The sequence below is a fragment of the Leptodactylus fuscus genome, unplaced genomic scaffold (assembly GCF_031893055.1).
Source record: "Leptodactylus fuscus isolate aLepFus1 unplaced genomic scaffold, aLepFus1.hap2 HAP2_SCAFFOLD_166, whole genome shotgun sequence".
Taxonomy (NCBI): Eukaryota; Metazoa; Chordata; class Amphibia; order Anura; family Leptodactylidae; genus Leptodactylus; species Leptodactylus fuscus.
In genome coordinates, this window is record NW_027440188.1 from 208,628 (window position 1) to 228,076 (window position 19,449).

General features: G+C 43.4%; 2 non-coding genes across 2 annotated transcripts; both read right to left on the reverse strand.

Moving 5' to 3' along the window:
* Positions 1–18,959: 18,959 nt before the first annotated feature.
* TRNAA-UGC (transfer RNA alanine (anticodon UGC)) lies at positions 18,960–19,031 on the reverse strand. The gene has a single exon. It is a non-coding gene; the product is annotated as a tRNA-Ala (tRNA).
* A 263-nt stretch (positions 19,032–19,294) lies between these two features.
* TRNAA-CGC (transfer RNA alanine (anticodon CGC)) lies at positions 19,295–19,366 on the reverse strand. Its single transcript has one exon. It is a non-coding gene; the product is annotated as a tRNA-Ala (tRNA).
* Positions 19,367–19,449: the final 83 nt, after the last annotated feature.

Here is a 19,449-nt window from a genome sequence, read left to right on the forward strand (position 1 = left end):
CCAAAACTGTGTTAAAAATTTTTTTTTCTAAAAGTCGCCATATTCCGACGGCCGTAACTTTTTTATACGTAAGTGTACGGGGATGCATAGGGCGTATTTTTTTGTGGGGCCAGGTGTAATTTTTAATTTTACCATTTTTGGGAAATGTTCTTGCTTTGATCACTTTTTATTAAAATTTTTATCAGAATCAAAACAGTGAAAAAAATGGCGGTTTGGCACTTTCGACTATTTTTCCCGCTACGGTGTTTACCAAACAGGAAAAATATTTTTATAGATTTGTAGAGCGGGCGATTTCGGACGCGGGGATACCTAACATGTATATGTTTCACAGTTTTTAACTACTTTTATATGTGTTCTAGGCAAAGGGGGGTGATTTGAACTTTTAATTCTTTTTATATTTTTCTATATTTTTTTTACTTTTTTTTACTTTTTTTTTTTTTGCATTTATTAGACCCCCTAGGGGTGTTGAACCCCAGGGGGTCTGATCACTAATGCAATGCATTACAATGCTAATGCATTGCAATGCATTGCAAAAAAGCATCATCTCTTTTGTAGGCTGCATAGACCAGCCTGCAAAAGAGAGGATTTGCAGACAAGCCTGGAAGCCTTGTATAAGGCTCCCGGCTGTCATGGCATCGGGACGTCAGCCCGGGAGCATGCTCCAGGAGCCGGCAATCCAGGCCTTTGACCGCGGTGCCGGAGGGGTTAATGCCTCCGATCAGTCCGGGGACCGATCGGAGGCATGAGAGCCTGTTGTCTACTGCTTAAAGCAGTAGACAACCGGCGGCTATGGCGGCCGCCCAGCTCCCGGGCGGTCGCCATAGTTACAGACCCGACATGCGCCGTACTATTACGGCGCATGTCGGGAAGGGGTTAAATGAACTGCAGATGTATCATATTTATCCCAGTAAATTTTCACTTTATTAAGACATTTATGTTACAATGGCTAATCTTCCTCGCACTGCGGACATCCATCCACTCTATAACAATCTTCATGTAGTGTGGAACAACAAGAAAAACAAGTTGTCAATTTTTTAGACTTTTTCCCCAAATCAAAGTGGCAAATCAGACATTTCTCTATTTCCTTGCAATTTTTTTGTGTTTTGGTTGTTTCCCTTTTTCTCCTCTTTGTGGATACCTTCAGCCTGAAAAGGCACAACTACCTGCGGACGCGCAGATGAAGATTTGCAGCTTGTAGAAGGTGGTGTATTTCCATCAACTATATCCGAAACATTTGAAGTCTCAGCACCTGCAACATCTTGATGTACAGACTGGTTATATGACAAGCTGGGTTGTAATAACGAAGAACCTCGTCTGGCATTGTTTTGGATAACCTTGATTTCTTCCAAGTAGTTTAGAAAGGTTGAAGTTCCGTGATTAGATAAAATATCCGCCAACTGAGTTAGGGATTGGAACGCCAGATTGTACTTAGCAGTACTACTGAGTGGTTCTTCGTCAATAGTCTCTTGTTCTTCCACAGCACAATATAAATCAAATTCTGTGTCTTCAAAACTAGGCTCAGTTTGCAAATTTTCCCAGTATTTTTTGTGGAAGCAGTTCCTATCATACAAAGGGATTGATTTGGTTTCTCTCATTAAAAGCATGTGTCTGCATGGAACACAATATTGTAGCCGGAAACTGCAGTTACACAAGTTAACAGAACTGTTGTAAGCTTTTGAGTGATCGCCATTGCATGTTTCGTTTACGGAATTCTACAAAATTTGCTAATTTGGCTTCATTATTTGAAAACTCTTTAGAACTTTGCAAAAGAACCGTACACCAACTTCTGTAATTTCCTGCGATGCTGAATCAAGGTGAGTTTGCAATGGCGGATCGATTATTCTAAATGTTTTAAGCGACTGTTGAATCTGTTTATGCTGTAATCAGTTATCTATGAACGTTATGAGTTCTTTCATGCAAATAGTCACTGTTGGTAAGCTTCAAAACTTTTCCTGAAGATTAGAGATGAGCAAACGCCGTTCGCCGTAAGTATTCGATATACATATAAGTCCATGCATCGGTGGTCAAGTGGACCTTGCAGTAAAGCGCGGAGCTCTGGGCCCGATTGATGTTATGGGACACGTGCAGGCGCAGGCAGGGACAGCAAACAAAGAGAAGTAGTAACGGCTAGGCCCAGCATAGGGAGGTGCCCCAGCTGCCATCTGGTGACGGAAGGCCTGGGTATCCAGAAGCATAAACGCGAACATCTCCAGGGCCAGCAGTTTTTCGATGATGCCATTAAAGGCTTGGGCATGTGGGTGGCTTGCATTGTACTTCTGCCTGCAATGAAACGCCTGGGAGATGGGGAATGGCTGGGAAGAAGCGCATGATGGTGCAGGCCAAAAGGGCGGATCAGCGTGAACTCCCCAATGTGTCAGAGACAGATGTGTAGGTGTCCTTGCATCATATCCTTGCACCATACTTGGCTTGATTGGACTTTCATTTTGTGCCAAAAAGTGGTCAAGACAGCGATCCCTCAGCTAATCCCGTTACACCGTCCATTGCCAACTGCAGCACTGAAGTTACCATCACTGGAAGTGGTACAACGTCTTTCTCTGCATTTAGCCATGCTGGATGCTATGCTAGCTGACTACACTTGGTTGCTTCACGGTTCTCTTAATGCATATTGCTAAGGGGACTCAGATGTGTTTCTCGGCACTGAGGCCACCACCTCTGAGATCCCAAAGGAAGTTGACAAGAGATGTGTAGTACAGAAAAACAGATGAGAAAATACAGTCCTATGAAAAAGTTTGGGCACCCCTATTAATCTTAATCATTTTAGTTCTAAATATTTTAGTGTTTGCAACAGCCATTTCAGTTTGATATATCTAATAACTGATGGACACAGTAATATTTCTGGATTGAAATGAGGTTTATTTTACTAACAGAAAATGTGCAATATGCATTAAACCAAAATTTGACTGGTGCAAAAGTATGGGCACCTCAACAGAAAAGTGCCATTAATATTTAGTAGATCCTCATTTTGCAAAGATAACAGTCTCTAGTCGCTTCCTGTAGCTTTTAATCAGTTCCTGGATCCTGGATGAAGGGATTTTGGACCATTCCTCTTTACAAAACAATTCAAGTTCAGTTAAGTTTGATGGTCACCGAGCATGGACAGCCCGCTCTCAAATGATCTGAAATCAAAGATTGTTCAACATAGCTGTTCAGGGGAAGGATACAAAAAGTTGTCTCAGAGATTTAACCTGTCAGTTTCCACTATGAAGAACATAGTAAGGAAATGGAAGACCACAGGGACAGCTCTTGTTAAGCCCAGAAGTGGCAGGCCAAGAAAAATATCAGAAAGGCAGAGAAGAAGAATGGTGAGAAGAGTCAAGGACAATCCACAGATCACCTCCAAAGAGCTGCAGCATCATCTTGCTGCAGATGGTGTCACTGTGCATCAGTCAACAATACAGCACACTTTGCACAAGGAGAAGCTGTATGGGAGAGTAATGAGAGAGAAGCCGTTTCTGCAAGCACGCCACAAACAGAGTCATCTGAGGTATGCAAAAACACATTTGGACAAGCCAGCTTCATTTTGGAAGAAGGTCCTGTGGACTTATGAAACAAAGATTGAGTTGTTTGGTCATACAAAAAGGCATTATGCATGGCGTCCAAAAAAACAGCATTCCAAGAAAAACACTTGCTACCCACTGTAGAATTTGGTGGAGGTTCCATCATGCTTTGGGGCTGTGTGGCCAATGCCGGCACCGGGAATCTTGTTAAAGTTGAGAGTCGCACGGATTCCACTCAGTATCAGCAGATTCTTGAGAATAATGTTCAAGAATCAGTGATGAAGTTGAAGTTACGCCGGGGATGGATATTTCAGCAAGACAATGATCCAAAACACCGCTCCAAATCGACTCAGGCATTCATGCAGAGGAACAATTACAATGTTCTGGAATGGCCATCCCAGTCCCCAGACCTGAATATCATTGAACATCTGTGGGATGATTTGAAGCGGGCTGTCCATGCTCGGCCACCATCAAACTTAACTAAACTTGAATTTTTTTGTAAAGAGGAATGGTCCAAAATACCTTCATCCAGGATCCAGGAACTGATTAAAAGCTGCAGGAAGCGACTAGAGGCAAAAGGAGGAGCTACTAAATATTAATGTCACTGTAAGGATTGGAGTCAGGGTCAGGCAGTGCAAAGGGACACAGCTGGAAAGCAACACTGTGCAGCTAATGACAAAAAGGGGTCGTAGGCCCTGCGGCTATGACTATGCTGTAGTATCTGAGATGAGGCAGACCAATGCACTTCCTAATTGAAGTGCGCCTACCACGACTCCTACGCTTCTATCCCGGTGGCTAGGATAAGGGAAGAGGAGGCCCTGAAAGTGCTAGGGACTGGAGTCACGGGGTCACACCTAAACAGAAAGCACAGTGTAAATGCAATGCAAAACCAAAGACTAAACAGCATGGAACCAGGGAGGACCACAAGTCCCAGCAAGACACAGAAGAGAAGGCGAGGTCAGACGAGCAAGAGGTCGAGCCAGGAGATATAATAAAGGTACCAAATCAAAAGACAAGGGATAGTCAAAAATACAAGCCGGGTATACAAACCAAGAAACAGACCGAATACAAACAGACAGGGAATCAGACTGAGCAGGGGAACCAGGAAACACAAGTGAATGGCTGGCAAGGATCCATGCCTGGGTGGGGTTTAAATAGCAGCAGAGAACACACCTGATGGCTAATGACATGGAGACTGAAAGCAAGGAAAAGATTAACCTTTAATGACCTAAGCACACCCAATAGAACTCCTAACACGTCTCCCAGGAAGACGCCGCGCAGCAAGGAGACCGCGGCGACTCCGTATCCTGACAGTCACTTTTCTGTTGAGGTGCCCATACTTTTGCACCGGTCAAATTTTGGTTTAATGCATATTGCACATTTTCTGTTAGTACAATAAACCTCATTTCACTCCTGAAATATTACTGTGTCCATCAGTTATTAGATATATCAAACTGAAATGGCTGCTGCAAACACCAAAATATTTAGAGCTAAAAATGATTAAGATTAATAGGAGTGCCCAAACGTTTTCATAGGACTGTAAGTGTAGGCTGTAGAGCACAGAGGGATCGGAGAGAACAGAGCTGGGGCCGGCCAGGTATTCCCATAACATGCGCCTATACTTGTCCCTCCTGGTGACACTAGGCCCCTCAGTAGTGGTAATTTGGCCAGGGGGGCCATTAACGCGTCCCAGACCTAGGAATAAGTCTTGCAACAGGGAAGAGTTTTGTATGCCTTTGCCTGTAGCCACCGTTTTTGCTGCTTAGCTTGCCTCTACATCTACACTGCTTTCACCCCTACACATCACCCCAGTCTATGCCTCTGCTTCTAGCCACCTGTTTTGTTGATTAGCTAGCCTCCACATCTACACTGCTTTCGCCCCTAGACATCACCCCAGTCTATGCCTCTGCTTCTAGCCACCTTTTTTGTTGATTAGCTTGCCTCCACATCTACACTGCTTTCGCCCCTAGACATCACCCCAGTCTATGCCTCTTCTAGCCACTTTTTTTGTTGATTAGCTTGCCTCGACATCTACACTGCTTTACCCGCTAGACATCACCCCTGTCCATGTCGGGTCGGTGGCCTCGTTGTCCACCAACTCCTCTTACAATTGCTCAATGTCCCCTTACTGCAAACCGCACATAACCACAGCTCGGGCCTGGTCTGCGTTGTACCCTACAACCTGCTTAACACAGCTGCCATATCCGGAGTTGTGATGAGCGCATGCTAATGTTTTGTGTCCAGTGGAAAGGATGGGAAAGGATTTCACATAAGTCTGCCACCCATGGAAACTCATGGTGCAGAAACTGGGGGAGCTGACTCTGAGGAACCTTTGGGTTTTGGACATGGTACTCCATCAAAGGTCTCTGCTGCTCACACACTCTATTCTGGCAGATGGATGCGTTGCTGGAGGCTTCGGAGGCTAGCAGCGGCTCCTGTACACTTGCAAAAGTGGGCGCACAAAGTTTCACCAGTAGCTCGTGTACATTTGGGTATGTTTTCAAAAAATGTTGCACCACTAAGTTAGACATGGGCCAGGCATGGAACGTGTTGGAGGCTGGCAAGCTCAAGAGCCGCTACCAGGTTCCTGCCGTTATCACACATGACAAACATGCCTGGCCCCAGGTGCAGCAGTGAAAAACACATTTCCATCTCAGCTAGGATGGCATCCCTGACCTTGGAGGCAGTGTGCTGTCTGTCCCCCAAGCTGATGATCTTCAGCGCGGCCTGCTGACGTCTCCCCACGACAGTAGCTGAGGTCGATTCAACGGCGGAGGAGGAGGAGAGTGGTGTTTCAGCACTCCTGCCAGGAATATTGGGCGGGGAGACAAAGCAGGCTGCCAAAGAATCTTGTGTTTTGCTCGATGAAGAGACCATCTTAGTCTGACTGCCGGTTGCTTGTGCTGCAGCATGTGGAGTTGGGTCTGTCAGCCTTGAATTTTGTTCAGTTCCAAAGGACTCTGTGTTTAGATTTGGCTCAGTCGCAGCTCCAAGACATGCCTTTGAAGGCAAGGGTTCGTTTAGTGGCTCCATCTCAGCAGGATGATGATGGTGAACTTACTCCCCCCTGGTGTCCACTTACCTCCAGAGATGGCTGGTCTGGTGCCTTCCTTGTTCCTTGCCTCGCTGCCGCTCCACGCTGCTCTTCTCCGTTCGCTGCCCCCTCCCTGCCAGGTTAGGAGAGTGTGGGTGGGTTAGGAGAGTGTGGGCGGGTACTGGGAGGGGAGACGTCACGTCTCCCCGCCTTGTACCCGCCCACACTCTCCTAAGCCGCAAGCCCCGCCTACCTAGCGCTTTAAACACTAACCTGGGAGGCGGGGCAGCGAGGCAAGAAGAAGGAGGGCACCGGAGCAGCCATCTCTAGAGGTAAGTAGCTGCTAGGAATGTTTAGTTTAGCCTCCCATTCGAATGAATGGAGGCAGCCGGCGCGCAGGGGGTTAAAGCTGTGTGCCGGCTGCTTCCATTCATTCCTATAGAACTGTAGCGGAGCCTTCACACTGAGTATACAGCATATACTCAGTGTGAAGGCTAAGCAAAGCATTGTGGGAAAAGATCACCGATCTCGATCCCACATAAATAGATCGTGTTCGGACTTCCGATGGCGATCGTGAAATTTTCTCGATCGCTGATCGGAATCAGATCTTTCCGAACATGATCACTCAACCCTACCTGTAACCTAATTTGGAAGGGCTCATGTTAAGGGCTAGAAAAGTGAATTTTGAAAGGTCTTACCACATCTCACACACACATCCACAATGACAGTTGAGGGTGGGTACTGTTGGATTTCCCATTGCCTATTCCATCTGTGATTGTAATGGGCAACGTGATTTAAAGGGGTGCTTGTTAATGTTTATTTAGCTTAAATTTGGGTTTGTGTCCATCCATATGGGGAGTAAAGAAGGTTTCCAGATATTTTCCCACTTTGGTAGAGGTTTTTTTGAATGTGCAAAGTGTGTAGTTGTTAGGCTGTGATAGTGGGGTAATAGAGGGACTTTGGTGTGTTAGATGTCCCCAGACATGCTTCCCCTGCTGTCCCAGTTGCATTGCAGACATGTTGGCATCGAATGGTGGGATCCCCTGTAACGAAGCATTTTCTCCCATAGACTATAATGGGGTTCGATATTCCTTCGAATAGTCAAATATTGAGATGCTATTCGTAACAAATAACGAACATCGAATACTTTAACTGTTTGCTCATCTCTAGCAGTGACAAATAATCTGCTCTTGGACTGGCTTATCTGCCATCTTCCAATTTGATGAAACTCCCCCTTAAACATGCTGGAGCATCTGTATGAGCAGCAGAAGGGGGTGAACGATTGTAACAGATTTTTAGGAGTCCAGAATTGTGTAGGTCTGTAGTGTCTGAATGTGAATGTGTTCTAGTCCCCTCTTCACCATCATACAGGCAGTTTTTGGGACCAGTTTCAAAATCTGAAACAGGGCCCCACCTACCATGTGCCATTTATTATACTTGTGTCTACATATACAAACACTTGCTAAATTTGACATATTGGCCTCTGGGAGACCTGGTGCACAAAGCGTTTTGTAAAAATTGTCCGGCGGCCCAAACCCTTTTGGGAGAACACCCCCTTTTTGCAGATCACTCCCCATTTTTGTGACATTAATGCTAAATGTGTCAGTCACATTGCTTTTCTGATATGACTGGTACATAGAGTGCTCATGTTATGTTATTCTGCTGGGCTGAGGACACTTGTCCACCCTGGGAGTCCAGGCAGTCAACCTTTCTGAGGGCCCCTCCCAGATGTTTTGAGAGAGTTGGAGAATAACAGAGGGGCCTTGAGCCTCCTTGTGCCCTTAGGCCCATGTATATCTGTTGGTGCGGTCGTGTATTTGGTGTAACTGCTACCTCTGTCTTACTTATCATTATAGGCTCCTAGATCACAAAATATTATTATATACAGTAAAAAAAGTAAAAACAATTTACACAATCTTTTTTTTTTTTTTTTTTTTTTTATTTACATTTTTTTTTTTTTTTTTTAAAGGAAGAATTTGCCATGGAATAAAGTATATGGCACCATCCGGGTCTGGAGCTGCCGTGTCCTGTAACGGATTGTAGTTCAGGCTGTTCTTTTTCCAGGCTTGGATATTCTTTCTGGATAGAAAAAGATAAAATGTTATTATTTCTATGTTACATGTCACATACATCTGATAGGGCGGAGGGAAAAGATGAAATATAGATAGCTTACCTTCCATTATTTTGGGATGTCTCTGTTCATAGCCCTTCATGGGGCTTCATTGGAAGCAGTGGGTACGGCACAGGGGGCACTGAGAGTGAGAGCGGAGCCAGGTCGAGATGCAACCCTGATGAAAGTTATGAGTACAGGGAAGCTCTGTGACTCGCTCTCCAATCTCATATTCAGTCATGCAGATTACACATGACTGTGCCTCCTCCTGAGATATTACCTCTCTAGTGGGTAAGTTCTGAATCTGCAGAGTTCTCCTGCTGGGCGGACGCCGCCGTCTCTCCTGCCAAAGTAGATATTGTGCATGTGGTTCAAGTGGTTGCCCCTGTGGCATTGCCGGTGACGTTGGGGTCATCCCACCCATGTCCAGCAGCTGAATGAATCTATTGAATGCACGGGTTGCAGGATAGGAGTATACAGGAGATCTGCTTGGAACTGGATCCTCAGGGGGTGGAACCGGATTTGGCCGTTGAAATTCAGTGGTGTCAGCTGTGGATCCACTTGCTGGACGGCTGCTATCACTGCTACTCTCTCCTATTATTCTGGAGGGCTCTGCAGGGGCGGGTCTTAATGGAGAGCGGCTTCTTTCCCTGCTCTCTTCTAGTCCTCTGTGCTGTGGAGGAGCTCTGTCGCGTCTCCCTGTCCTCGCAGTGATAGGATTCCTGCTTCTTTGATGTCCAGTAGAAGGTTCTCCACGATGTCCTAGGGATGACCTCAGTCTATGGACAATTGCTGCCTGACCTGTAAATATATAAAGGTAACACATTTAGCCCATAGGAATGGATCCTGTTATTGCTAAGGGTTTTGAGGAGAAGAGACCCCAGTATAGTTAAGTTCAACAGTAACCTGAATAAAGATATATATCATTCACTGGATGAAGGGACGCCATCAACTAATATTGGACAAACTGGGCCCCATAATCACAAAACAATAAGTCGTCTGAATTTTTTTTTTATTCCCAATAAATAAATAAAAGAACTCCCAGCAATGTTAAATCCCCAATGCTAAGGGCTAGTTCACATGTAAAAACCACCTGGCTTATTTTGGTCCCGAAAAAAAACGCTTCCTAATTAGGAAGCGTTGTTTTTTACCTTGAGGCGTTCTTTTCTTGAGCAGTTTTTTTCAGAAAATGACAGGCGGTTTTCCCCTCCCCTAAAGTGAATAGAGGGGAGGGAAAACTGCTAGCGGAAAAATGAAAGCTAGCAGTCTCCATAGACCACCATTGTATGGAGGCAGGTTTTGAGGTGAAATCTGCTGTCAAAATCTGCCTCATTGCCCCCCATGTGAACTAGCCCTAACGGTCCCGCTGCTCATAGTGTATAGTAATCATACAGGGACCAAAACAATAATAATCTAATGGGGATTTATAGAGATTAGAAGCCTAATGTAATGCCAAACAAAGATCTTTGGGAGATATATTTGTCCAACCTGATAATCGCGGGGATTAATGCATGTCCATAGCATATGCCATTAAGAACAACAGGGAGGCATAGAAGGCACTCTCCCCAGTAAACACTAACCCCAATGGGCTGTTAGTTCCCTAAATTAACTGGAAACACAAGCAACAGCCTCTCCCTGTCATAGACTTGTATGTGCGCTGGCCACCAAGGATTAAAGCCCATAAGTTCCCTCTCCACACAGGTGAGCGCTAGCTTTCCCCCAACCAGGGCCGCGCCTCTGAGGCGAGGTCACGCAGCCGCCTCAGGCAGCACTTTCAAAGGGGAGGCAATTTTACCAGTTTATTTTTTTCCTTATTTTTTCTCTTAACCAGCCCAAGACAGGATGCCCTGAAAACAGATCTGAGCAGTAATGTCCCAGATGTCACGTGGGGATGTCACGTCTGGGACATTGCCATAAATTCCTGAAGCCTGTGCTAGGAGTAACAATGGATCCCGGAGAGGTGAGTTACACTGTTTATTATGCTTCTTCACCTCCCCTGAGTCTCTGATTATTATACTCCAGGGTCTGAAAAGACCCCAGGGTATAATAATAGCGGCAGTTTCTCTCGGGGTTAGCCTTGTTTGTTCCGCTGCCCGTTCAAAGAGGGTAACCTCTCGCCAGAAATCTATTCAGCAAAATCTCACTTTGCTGATCATATTGATGTATGCTTGAACAGTTACTCTGTACTGCTGGAAAGCTGACAGTGCTTGTCCATAGACAAATATTATCAGGAGGGAGGGGGCGTTCCTCCCAGCTCACCCAGTACAGCGCAATAGGCACTGCTGTGGAGAAGGATGTACCTGAGTGACTGTCAGGAACGCCCTTCTGACTGTAAAGAGCTACGGTACCAGGGCCGATAGTTCTTTACCCGGGGCACAGATTGGGAAAGCCGACAGTGCGCTGAATTCAGATCATTGTCAGTGTTCCAGCAGTATATAGAATTGCCTACGCCCAAATCGGTGAAAGGTCCTCTTTAAGGGTCTGGGGGGTGGCAGTTTCTTTTCTGAACAAGGTAGTGATGGGAGATATGAAGAAACTGGACCGAACGCTAGCTAGTAGCGTAAAAAAGAAGCGACATGCCCTATATCTGCGGCAGAATCAGCCGTGAATTCCATGGCTTGACCATTTATTCGGGCCTACACAGGAATGGGTTGCCGCGATAGAAAACTGATGCTGCATCGGCATTTCGTCGCGGAATGTTCAAATGGAATGTTCCGTGAAAAAGATATGAAGGTCACAGCTCTTAATATAGAAAAAATGATAATAATTTAGAAGTGCACTACTCACGTGTCAGAGCCGTCAGCGTTGTAGCAGGATTCCAAAAGATCGGTGCACGGATAATGGCTCTCTCGGCTAAGCCAAAATGCAGCAACAGGAACAGACAAAAGGATATATCCAGCACTCGGAATCCGGCCTAATAAAGATAAAACTTAACTTTTATTAAGAAATGGTCATTCTTCCATTAAAAAATTATGATCATACAAGGGACATTAGCTTACCCCTCGTATGATCAAAAATTTTTAATGGAAGAATGACCAATTCTTAATAAAAGTTAAGTTTATTTTTATTAGGCCGGATTCCGAGTGCTGGATATATCCTTTTGTCTTTTCCTGTTGCGGAATGTTCCATGACCTTTTCCTCCGTGTGAACATACCCTTAGAGTGGGGGGTTTAACGTTGTTGGGATTTCTTTTATTGATTTATTGGGAATAACAGTTATGTTTTAGACGGGTTATTGTTTTGTGATTATGGGGCCCAGTTTGTCAAATTGCCTGAATAAAGAACTTCTGTTTTCTATCATGGGCAGGGGTGGAATTCGGAGGAAAGTAAAACCCACCCCAAACGACTAGGAATGGAAAATGTGCTGTTTACCCTGAAACATTGCTGAGCAGAGCCCAGGGATAACTCCTCCCAGGAAATCTCCTCTAGGGTGGGGGGAATATTGTCTCTCTCTTCCTGAACAATTCACTTACCTTGATTCTCCGGTCGGCGCAGCCATGTATCATTGTCAGCTATCAGCTGACGCAGCTCTCGGGCGCTCATGGCTTAGTTACCAAGGCGGATCTGATGAAATATTAGAGAACTAAGTTCTCAGGTGGCTCCGATATTACTGGGCCCTGATCAAAGATCAGTAAGAATGAATGGAAGTAATCACTAGATATGTAGTACAAACTAGTTCGCTCTTCCAGAACCAAAGTGAAGTGTCAGCAAAAGCATCAACTCAAGAAATGGCTGTGATGTCACAGCGCGCAGGGTTTATATACCCTCAGGGTTCCGTTATGACATCATCATATGCAAATATGTGCATTATGACATCATCATATGCAAATATGTGCATTATGACATCATCATATGCAAATATGAACAGAACCTCACATAATAGGTAAGCAGATCCTAGTTTTATGACATCACAGAAGTAAGGTCATGTGACTGTGTGTGAAAAAAAAAAAAATAATAATAATTTGAATTAAAATCTGGATGTGGCTATTTCTAGGTACCGTACCTATGAACTCCTTGCTATTTTTAGGTACCATCCGTGTACCGTGCCTATAAACTTAAATGAACTGCAGATGTATCATATTTATCCCAGTATATTTTCACTTTATTAAGACATTTATGTTACAATGGCTAATCTTCCTCGCACTGCGGACATCCATCCACTCTATAACAATCTTCATGTAGTGTGGAACAACAAGAAAAACAAGTTGTCAATTTTTTAGACTTTTTCCCCAAATCAAAGTGGCAAATCAGACATTTCTCTATTTCCTTGCAATTTTTTTGTGTTTTGGTTGTTTCCCTTTTTCTCCTCTTTGTGGATACCTTCAGCCTGAAAAGGTACAACTACCTGCGGACGCGCAGATGAAGATTTGCAGCTTGTAGAAGGTGGTGTATTTCCATCAACTATATCCGGAACATTTGAAGTCTCAGCACCTGCAACATCTTGATGTACAGACTGGTTCTATGACAAGCTGGGTTGTAATAACGAAGAACCTCGTCTGGCATTGTTTTGGATAACCTTGATTTCTTCCAAGTAGTTTAGAAAGGTTGAAGTTCCGTGATTAGATAAAATATCCGCCAACTGAGTTAGGGATTGGAACGCCAGATTGTACTTAGCAGTACTACTGAGTGGTTCTTCGTCAATAGTCTCTTGTTCTTCCACAGCACAATATAAATCAAATTCTGTGTCTTCAAAACTAGGCTCAATTTGCAAATTTTCCCAGTATTTTTTGTGGAAGCAGTTCCTATCATACAAAGGGATTGATTCGGTTTCTCTCATTAACCACATGAGGACCGCCGTACGTAAATTTACAGCCTCATGTGCTTGGATCCGACGACAATTGAAGGTGATGGGCACCCCCCGCGGCGAGATCGGGGGGTGCCAATGTCAGTAAAAGGTAGTCTGGGGTCTGGCCAGTGACCCCAGACTACCGGAGCCCCCACATACCTGGTGATCCTGCCAGGCGATGGAGGAAGTGAGCGATGTGTCTCACTTCCTCTGTAGCTTACAGGACACGAGCAGGCTCATGTCCTGCTCGTGTCCTGTCTGCTATTGTGCTGAATCAGTTGGTGCTTTCATCAAAGCATCAACTGATTCAAGTGTCCTAAAGGGATACATGAAAAAGTTAAAAAAAAGTTAAAAAAAAAAAAAAAAGTGTATGAAAAAAGTAATAAAGTTATAAAGACCAAAAATCTCTTTTTTTTCTATACAAAATGAATTATATAAAAAAAGCACTAAAAATAAAAAAAGTAATGCGTATTTGGTATCGCCGCGTGCGTAACAACCTGTACAATAAAACTAAAATAATATTTAATGTACACAATGAACGTCGGGAAAAAAAACACGGAAAAAACTCGCCAGAAGTAATGATTTCTTGCCATCTCATCCTACAAAATATGCTATAAAAAGTGATCAAAAAGTTATAGGTACCCCACAACAGTGCCAATAAAAAGCGCACATTGTCCCGCAAAAAATAAGCCCTCAACCAGCACTGTCAATTGAAAAATAAAAATGTTACGCCTCTCAGAAGATGGCGATGCAAAAAACATTGATTTATGTCCCCAAATGTGTTTTTATTCTACAGAATTAGTATCGCATAAAAAAATAACATAAATGAGGTATTGCCGTAACCGTACCGACCCGCAGAATAAAGGTCACATGTCGCTTATACTGTACGCTGCATGGCGCAAAATTTAAAATGTAAAACTCAATGCCAGGATTGATTTTTTTTTTTTTTTTAATCCAGCAAGAAAGAGTTAATAAAATGTATTCAGTATGTTGTAGGCACCCAAAGATGGTGTCATTACAAAATGCATCTCATCCCGCAAACAACAAGCCCTTATATGGCCGTGTCACCAGAAAAATAAAGAAAATATAACATCTAATAATGCCAAGGCAAAAACCACCAAAAATCGCCAAATCATTAGATCACAACTGGCTGCGGCAGGTAGGGAATATATAAGCTGTGCGAGCGAATATCAGGGGACACCCCAGATTTACAGCTTATGAGGGAAAAGACACCAGAAGTGACCCCCAAAGTGACCCCCAGAGCAACTCCCCCAATCATAGGAGCTACTGGGACATAGTAGGGAATTTGGTGTCTGCAATGTCCTCCGCACAGCTTATATATTCCCTCTTCGCCATCCGCTGTGCAGTCACGTCTGGGATACTAATACTCACTACACCCCCTGAGAAATTCTTTGAGGGGTGCAGTTTTCAAAATTAGGTCACTCCTTTGGGGAATCCACTTTTCTGGTACCTTACTGGCTCTACAAACATGACATGGCGTCCAGATACCAAACATCTGAATCTGTGCTCCAAAAGCCGCATCGCGCTCCTTCCCTTCTGCGCCCTGCTGTGCGCCCAAACTGCAGTTTATGCCACATGTATGACACATGTATGACACTGGTGTACCCGGGATAACGGACGTAATGTCATATGTGGGTATAAACTGATATAGGGGCACAGCCGGACACAGAAGGGAAGAAGGGTTATTGGGTTTTTGGAGCGCAGACGGTTTGGTTTTTGGATGCCATGACACTTTTGCAGAGCTGAAACGCCAGTAAAGTGGAATCCCCTGATATGTGACCTTATTTTGGAAACTACACCCCTGAAGGATTTCTCCAGGGGTACAGACAGCATTTAACCCCCAAGTGTTGCTATAACTTATTATCCATAAATGAATATGAAGCGAGGTGAGAGGTGAAAATAACAATTTTTCCAGGAATCTGTCATTTCAGTGCCTAATATGTTGCGCCCGCCTCGTATCAGAGATGAACGCTCTAAAAGCTCTTGTGCCCGGGATACCCCCTTACCAGTTTTTGGAGTGTGTATCTCTGCTGACATAAGTTGGGCACAAAAATGGCGAATCTCTGGAACAATTTCATTTTTAACTTCTCTATCAGTTGCGATTTCATTTCTGGAAACTAAATAAATGCAACACTCAAGGGTTAAAAATTCTCGCTACGCCACTTGATAAATCCCATCAGTGGGGTAGTGTCCAAAATAGGGTGACATGTCTGCGGATTCCACTTTATTGACAATTCAGGGGCTTTGCAAAAGTGGCATGACGTCCAAAAACCAAACTGTGCTCCAAAAAACAAAATCGTGCTCCTTCCCTTCTGTCCCCGGCTGTGCCCAAACAGCCATTTCTACCCACATATGGCATTAAGTCCGTTATCCGGGGTACACTAGTGTCATACATGTCGGCATACACCGCCATTTGGGTACCCAGCAGGGTGCAGATGTGAAGGAACGCTATGTGCTTTTGGAGTGCAGATTTAGATTCTTCGTTTTTGGACACCATGTCACATTTGCAGAGACCCTAACCAGAAAACTATTCCAGCAAAATCTGCCCTCCAAAATCCAAATAGCGCTCTTTCCATTCTGAGCCCCACCATGTACCCATACAGCAGATTATGGCCACATATGGGGTATTGCCGTGTTCAGAAGAAATTGTGTAACAAACTGTGGGGGGGCTTTTAATTCTTAAACTATTTGCAAAATTAAAACTATGGCGCTAAATGGACGATTTATTGGGAAAAAAAGTAATTTTTCATTTTCATGTCCCAATGTTAATAAAATCTGTGAAACACCTGTGAGGCCAAAATACTCACTCTACCCCTAGATAAATTCTATGAGGGGTGTAGTTTCCAAAATGGGGTCACTTTTAGGGGGTTTCCACTGTATTGGTACTTTAGGGGCTCTGCAAATGCGACATGGGACCTGAAAACTATTCCAGCAAAATCTGCCCTTCAAAAGCTAAATAGCCCTCTTTCCATTCTGAGCCCCGCCATGTTCCCATACAGCAGATTATGGCTACATATGGGGTATTGCCGTGTTCAGGAGAAATTGTGTAACGAACTCTAGGGAGCTTTTTTTCCTTTATCCTCTTGTGAAAATTAAAAATTTGGGGCTAAATTGACAGTTTATTGGAAAAAAAGTAATTTTTCATGTTCATGGCCCAATGTTAATAAAATCTGTGAAACAGCTGTAGGGTCAAAATGCTCACTCTACCCTTTGATATGTTCTGTGGGGGGTGTAGTTTCCCAAATGGGGTCACTTTTAGGGGGTTTCCACTGTATTGGTACTCTAGGGGCTCTGCTAATGCGGCATGGCACCTAAAAATAATTCCAGCAAAATCTGCCATCCAAACGCCAAATAGCGCTCCTTCCATTCTGAGCCCCGCCATGTACCCATACAGCATACTATGGCCACATATGGGGTATTGCCGTGTTCAGGAGAAATTGTTTAACAAACTGTGGGGGGCTTTTACTCCTTTAACCCCTTGTGAAAATGAAAACTTTGGAGATAAAGTGACATTTTAGTAATTTTTCATTTACACATCCCAATGTTAGTAAAATCTGTGAAACAACTGTAGGGTCAAAATGCTGACTATACCCCTTGATGAATTCTGTGAGGGGTGTGGATTCTAAAATGGGGTCACTTTTGGGGGGTTTCCATTGTTTTGGTACTCTAGGGTCTCTGCAAATGAGGCATGGTGCCTGAAAATTATTCCAGCAAAATCTGCTGTTCAAACACCCAGTGTCGCTACTTCCCTTCCATGCACTGCTGTGTGCCCAAAAATCAGTTTACACCCACATGTGGGGTATTTCTGTGTACGGGAGAAATTGCACAATAAACTGTCAGATGCATTTTCTCCTTTAACACTTTTTGAATGTGTTAATTTTAGGTCTAAATGAATGTATTAGTGAAAAAAAATGAAATGTCTAAATTTCACTGCCATATTATTTTTATTCTTATGAAATGCTTAAAGGGTTAACAAACATCCCAAATGCTGTTTTGAATAATTTGAGGGGTGCAGTTTTGAAAATGGGGTGATTTATGGGGGTTTCTATTATACAGGCCTTTATAATTACTTTCAGAACTGAAGTGGTCCCTAAAAAATTGTTTTGGAGAATTTTCTTGTAAATCTGGAAAATCGCTGTTACACTTGGAAGCCTTGTGACGTCCAAAATAAATTAAAAGACAATCAAAAGATGATGCCGATATAAACCAGAGATATGGGAGATAATATTTATTCATGTATTTGGATGGTATAACTATCTGCCTGAAAAGTAGAAAATTTCACATTTTGAAAATTGCAAATTTTTTCAAATTTCCATCAAATTTCCTAGTTTTTTTTATAAATAAATACAAAAATATTGATTAGTGTTTACAACTAACATGAAGTATAATGTGTTACGAAAAAAACAATCTAAAAATCACTTGTGTAAGTTAAAGCGTCTCAAAGTTATTGCCATTTAAAGTGACACATGTCAGTTTTGGAAAAAAAGGCCCGGTCTTTAACATACTTTTGGGCCCGGTCCTTAACCGGTTAACTGATAAACCAAGTATCAAAATATCCTTCACACCATACACTATATTGTAGAGATATAGGCATAAAGTGTCCAGTAGGTGGCAGTCTGCTCATACACAGAAACACACAAGGATGAGATCAGCTTCTGTATGGACATATTGGGCACAGATCCTTGTAGACCAGGGCTCGGTGCAAGATGTCTGACACGTGATATTTTATACTGGATTTCCTTGTTACGTCTCCTCCTGTAACTTTCGATTAATTTATTCTATTATATTGGCGGTATTATTTTATAGATGTCACACTCAGTATCCGTCTTCAGATATATCTATATCTACATACACAGATCCAGCATCTCCAAATACAAAAGGGCAGAAAAAAATTCTGTCTACATTTTAGGTCTGTAACCATGGACAGAACTGGTAAAGACTGGGCCCAATAGGAAACATTGACATCATGTGGGACAGACGGGGCTCCCTGGAGGGCTGAAGCAGAAGTGGAGGCAGCAGGGCTGTCAATGTTATATGGAGGAATATGATGGGCCCTATATAAATAAAAATGTCTGTTCATTATACCACAGGCAGTGTATTGTGCTGACTATACTGCCCCCTAGTGTCCAGCACTGACTGTACTGGGGATTCGTAAATGCAGGATGACATTTTGATAGTTGAATCCGTCCTTTGCGTTACGTCCAGACAGACATCTTGTGAATTCCGGCACATTTATCAGTTTTATGGATCTTTGATGTTTTTGTAGTTGTTTATCACATAACATGGAGATACCTGAATGTTTCTGTGTATGAGCGGACTGCCACCTACTGGCCACATTATGTATACATCTTTAGGAATACTGCACATGACAGTGAAGGATATTCTGATACTTGCTTTATCAGATATTACAGTTTCTTGGATCACATCTAGATATTTCTGCTTAAAGTTGAACAAATTCATGTTTTTAGTGATTGTTATGTAAGACAAAACATGGAGATGCCGGGGATTGAACCCGGGGCCTCATACATGCAAAGCATGCGCTTTACCACTGAGCTACATCCCCTATAGGAAACCTCTATAAATCCTCCAATTGCTGAGACAATATACTACGTGTAGCCCTATTGTGCTGATACTACTGGATATTTCTATACATGTATTGTGTTAGCTACACCGCCCCCTAGTGTTCACTATTGACATAGGCTTCTAAAATGGTGAACAGATAATATTCAGCCTTTATAATACAGACGGGCAGATGTTTCCTGAATTCCTGCACATTCCTCAGTTTTCTGGATCTTTGATGTTTTTGTAGTTGTTTATCACATAACATGGAGATGCCGGGGATTGAACCCGGGGCCTCATACATGCGAAGCATGCGCTCTTCCACTGAGCTACATCCCCTACGGGAAACCTCTACAAATACTCCAATTCCTGAGACAATATACTACGTGTAGCCCTATTGTGTTGATACTACTGGATATCAT